This window comes from Anas acuta, chromosome 3 (assembly GCF_963932015.1).
Source record: "Anas acuta chromosome 3, bAnaAcu1.1, whole genome shotgun sequence".
Lineage (NCBI taxonomy): Eukaryota > Metazoa > Chordata > Aves > Anseriformes > Anatidae > Anas > Anas acuta.
Window position 1 is genome coordinate 26,593,000 of NC_088981.1, and position 6,000 is coordinate 26,598,999.

Below are 6,000 nucleotides of genomic sequence, written 5' to 3' on the forward strand. Positions count from 1 at the left end.
TAATTCATGCTGAGTAGTACCATGACCTGCAAGTGATTTGAGTGAAATCGATAGGACTGCTTACTGAGCAAGGACTCGATGGCTGCTTCGCCCAGGGTCAATAACAGAACTCCCATTGCCTACAGTGAAAAAAGATCAGGCAGTAAGATAATAGCTGTTGTGAGAAGGAATGGCAGAATCAGAAGCTATGCATAATAGATAAATACACTGGAAAGATTGCATAATAGGTACATGAACTGGAGCAGCAACATACTATGTTATATACTAAAATATAATATGAACAACTCTTAGGAACGTTTCCCATTTCCACCACTGGAATATGAAAGTTAAGATGAAAAACAGTACAAAACAAGAAGCTTCCATCATTTGCAAAACCTGGATCACCAAAAGTTTATACAGGAGGGGCTTTTTTCACCAAATCAGAAAAATATGTTTTATAGATATTTGTGATGTAAGCAATAACCCATTAACAAACTTTTTATGATTTTGTCCTTTCTGAAGTTTGGGTAAATTCTTGTTTTATACAGATAAAAAAGAAATTATCTCTGATTTATTACCCTTTAAAATAAAAGTCCAGAATTTTTCTCAGGAATGGTTTCACTACCCTAGACTAAGTGAGAATATTCATTTGATTCACCTGTAGCTTTTCCTCCACTTGACTCAATAAGTTGAATATCAAGAGCAAAGAGGGGTTTTATTATATATATATATATATTTTTTGATAACTGCAGCTCTTTTTCAATTTGTTGTGTTTAGACATCAGTTTCTTAATATTTCAGAGATTTATTTCAGAGCTCACAAACTCACTAAAGGCTTCAAGTTTTGATAGCAAATTATCAAATTACATTAACACCCAAAATATGTGTTTGTTAAAGCTAACTTTCAATGGACATGTCAGGGGATAGAGATGGGAGGGAGGAAATGCAAGTCATTCAATAACCAAAACAAATAGATACATACAGGTGAAACCAGATAGTTGAAATTGTATAATTAAGCCATTAAAGGAGGCTGTAAAAAGTAGATAAAGACATGTGTAGGCTTAGAAAATCTAGTAGTTTTCTCACTGTTCAAATGAATTGTATTTCAATATCCACAATATTAAATACTGAAACTTATGCTTTTAGTTAGCAGGACTATAAAATTATACAAAAGGGAAAAATTCAGAACAATAAAGCGAGAGGAGGGTAATGAGAACCAGTAACGAGAAGATAAATTTTATTATCACATTACCCATTCCTTTTACAAAATGCCTCAATGTTATTAGAAATCCATTCAAGCCCATGTTTTGCTAACAGCCAAAAAATATAATGCTAGGATCTTATTTCCAGACAGATCTTTGCTAAATGGGTCTCCTATATCTATGAATAATTTTATTATACACTTGTTTTGTTTGCAGTGAGCCAACATACTATGGAGATGTATCCACAAGTGAAAATAACTGCATATATCTTCATATATGACTACAGTCATGCAGAAAATAGCAATCAGTCACAATAAATCTAATAAAAGAAATAATACCAGAAACGAATGCAGTGCTATGAATTTTGTCACACTGTCTGGGTTTGTGATTCAGTAGGATTTAACAAATTAAATAAGCTGGGGCCTAGTATAATAAAGTTGCATGCTTACAGACAGATACATTTACCAGATCCATCATACAGGCATCTCAGGAGCCAGGTCTCAATTCCAGTCGTGCCATCCCAAGGCCACCAAAATCTTGAACACACAGGGAGTTATCTAGCTGCCTACAGCTGGTGCTACAGTCTTGTCTTCTCTGTAATCCAACTACTGTCAAAAAAATAAGAATACTGATTAACAAATAAAATAAAATACTTCAGACAAGTCTTTATTTCTGAATAAACATTATTGCTTTTTAAAAAGAGATGTACTTGAAGGTGACACTGTTCACAGCTTATCAGAACAGAACTGCTGTTGCACTGTCTGCAAGAGAGAACAGTTGCACTGGTGATGTCCCCACTTCCAGGGTACCAGATCCCCAAAGTGCTACTGCTGCAGTCCCTAGTGTTTAGCCCCAACACCCCTTTCAGTATCTACCTGGGAAATTACATTTGGTCTCCCTAAATGGTACAGCAGCAATTAGATAATTCATTCTCAAGGACAAACATCATCTGGGCTGAATATTAGATGCAGTATCCCAGTGCAGAATAGATGTATGAACTACCACAATTGTATTGTGCATGAAACCAAAAGAGATAGTCTTTCATTTGCTCACAAAACTCATTGTACATTTATCTATTGCCCACTTTCATCTGTCTTGAAACTCTTCCAACATCCAGCAATCAAGAAAGCATATAGCTCTTATCTTCTCTCTTACACTCAACTCTTCCTGAAAAGAGAGGCCATGCTTGATTTTCTCCTCTGTAAGAAAATATATTAACTTAAATGGGAACAAGCATCTTGAGCAGATGCTTAGTCACCATCTTTTCAAATTTAGAATTTCCAGTGATATATCCTCTACAAAACCATCTGTTTTTGTAGCTCTGTGGTATTTTACATGTGAAAATTTACACATGAGCTGCGTTAATTCTGTAGACTGTTTCTGCGTTATAAGTAAAATATTCATGTTGGGATTACAGGAGAAAAGAAATCCCAGTATTTGTCAACACCTCTCCCCCAAGGTCCTCAAAGATATTTAAATATCTAACTCCTGTTAAAAACACACTAAATCTCATGCAAAGCCTAGAAAAGCTACAAGGCAAATATGAAGGTCAAAAAATTAGAGTTTATTTAAGACAGTCATTTTAGGTTGATACATTTGCAGGGTGTTGGCTTAGTGCCCACAGTGGGATGTCACAAAGGACAGAGTACACTGAAGTAGGATTCTAATAAACTAACTCTCCAAATCCATATGCAGCTCTTCATGTCTCATTCCAGAGCAATGGATTCCAGATATAAAAGGCAAATCTGGTGCTAGTTGTAAACAGGACCATTACTAATGAAATCTCTATATACCTATCAAAGTATTTTCTATTAAATATGCTTTAGCTTAGGAGAAGTTATTCTGAAAAAAAAAATAATATATATATATATATCACAGATAAAGATAAACTTCATGAACTAACTTTATAAATCACACCTAAACCTTCACACTGTATTCTATAATTCAAAGCAAAATGTTCAGATCACAATGTTTGTAACATTATTTGTTTAGCTTCACTGAAGCATTATGCTGCCAGATAGCTGACATACTTCACTTCTAAATATTTAACTTTTAGGAGTAAGATGTTTCCAATATTTATATAAATTTATGATTTGACTCCCTGATTTTAATACAGATGTTGTAGATCTTATTTAGATACTGTAACAAGATGAACTCAGTTTCTCTCCTTGCATGATGCTTTCAGACATTCTATTATATAATTTCACTTTTTAAAAGCATTAAAAAAAAAAAAGAAAGAAAAAAAAAGAAAAAAAGAAGAAAGAAAGAAATAAAAAAATAAAAACACACACACACAAAACAGCCCTGAAGAACTTGTCTTTAAATATTTCATAATTCGGTAAACAAAAATAATCCAATCAGGGATACAAGCTAAGTGGCAAAGCAGAATTCTTCATAGCTCATTAAAAAAATCTTCCAGTCTTCTTGGAACAATTTCACATGCCTTTAATAGAAAGTCTGGAAATATCTGCAGCTTTTCTAACCAGAGGTGACCTTTGCTATTTCAGTCCCCTTAAGAATGGAAATGCATTCATATGTTCCTCTGCATCCCTATAATTTGCTGTGCTCACAAATTAGAAACTTCTGAATGAAATTGTGAAAGGGGAGACACACAGTCTATGTCTAGATGGGAACCTAATAACAAAAACTTGGGTGTATTCCAAGAACAGAACAAGAAAATGAAAATTCACCTTCCAGGCAAAGAGTTTGGGTTTTTACAGTTTTGGTGCGGTATCCTCACATCATCAGGGGCATGCAGGTTCTGCATGTGCCTTTTCAAAAAGATAAACCAGTGGTTGCTCCGCACCAATTCTGGAGGAAAATGGTTTACTGCAACAGTACAGCAAGTATAGGCAGTGACACGATGAGGTCTTGACCAGTCAGCATCATGGCTGTGTGGGATCAGGGTGCCACACAGTGATACCCTAAAAGCCATTTTCCCTGTAGGAATTACTCTGTCTCTTCTCATTTCCCAAGACCTTTTGCAATGGAAGAGGTGCAGTTGAGAAGACTTTCAACAAGCCCCTTTGAGAGGGACATCAGGGGGCATGAAGGGAAGGGGAGTTTGGGGAGGCCAGGGCACAGAGCCATACCAGTGTCCCCAGGAACATATATAATGACTACAGGGAGTTTTAAGTGCAGGTAAGATGGCACAGCAGAGAAAGTCCTGTTTAGTGCCAATACAAGCCCACCTTATCAGGTTTACCAATGTCTAACAAATTCTGCTCTGATCACAGGTGCTAGAAGAGCTTGAATGGAAGGAAGGGGCAAATTTAATTTCTTCACAAGACCAGGCTTGATACTGGCTAGAAAGTGGTAACTTCTTTATCCTTTAAAAAATAACAATATGTATTGCTTCTTTATTTTGTTTCTGACGGTGCTGTCCAATATTAAAAATATGTTACTTATAGGATGAAAAGAATGAAAATTTCTAACTTTAAAAGAAAATCTTTACAATAAATATATAAAAAAAAAAAAAATCAAGATGCCAACAATTAAGAACACTCTTTTTGTTTAAGTGTTAAGAGATTTGCCATTAAAATTTAATATCCAATGGCAACAAATTCTTACTTTGGAATAAGATCATATATTCTTCTAAAGAGATAGCTTTTGAACTGAAAACTAACTCATATTCAATTTCCTGAATAGCTTTAGTAGTCAAAAACTGACTTTATTAGAACGGGGAACCATTGCCTGTGTGTACTGCCTGTACAAGTGTCAGATTGCATATGAATTCCAGAGTATTAGGTGGGTATTAGGCCTTTCCTCCCCTCCCATATAGCAACTGGGACACTCTTACTCCCACATTTTGTGTTGTCAGTTCAGGAACTTCATTTAGATGGGATGCTCCTCTTTTATACACAGGTTTTGCCTTTCTTGATAAGAACAGGGAAAATGTCTGAATGGGGTTCCTGTTTACCTTTTCTTTGTCAGCAATGTGAAGCGTTCGGTAGAAGAAATGGTGGCAAATGAACAGGTGTAATTTTAGACCATTTTCAGTGGGGGATGCCTGTTACAAGTACATGAGTAGTTCAGATTGCAAGCTTGTTCACTACTCAATGGACAGAATGATCCTTTCATGCGATTTAACCCCAAGTGAAATAACTTGAGTTCTGACTGGAGAAAGATTGTAATACTTCCTAAGGTGCTTGATATTCTAATTATAAATGCAATATGTCTTCACCTCTTATAATTAAAAGAATTTCAAAGGATCAAAAGTCAAAAAATGTTATGTTCATTCAAAAATAAAATCAAATTAAAAATTAAATAAATAAAATCAACAAGATCTACAGACGAAAAAGTCACCAGTGAAAGACAGTTTTATGATGTCTATAAAGATCTGATTTCATATTTTACCTATTAGCTCAGCAAGGAGAAGTGCAAGGCTCTGCACCTGGGAAGGAACAGTTCAAGACATCAGTATAGGCTGGGGGCCACACAGCTGGAAAGCAGCTCTGCAGAAAAGGACCTCAGGGTCCTGGTGGACACCACTCTGACCATGAGCCAGCAACATGCCCTTGCTGCAAAGAAGGCCAGTGGTATCCTGGGCTGCATTAGGAGCAGCGTTTTCAGCAGGCTAAGGGAGAGGATCCTTCCTCTCTAGGCTGTGTTGGTGATTCTACACCTGACAGTTTGTGTCCAGTCCTGGGCTCCCCAGTACAAGAGAGACACGGACATTCTGGAGAGAGTCCAGCAAAGGGCCACTTTGCTGTCCCAGATTTGGGACTGGAACATCTTTCCTGTGAGGAAAGGCTGAGAGAGCTGGGATTGTTCAGCCTGAAGAAGAGGAGGCTCAGGAGGAATGTTTTTAATGTATATAA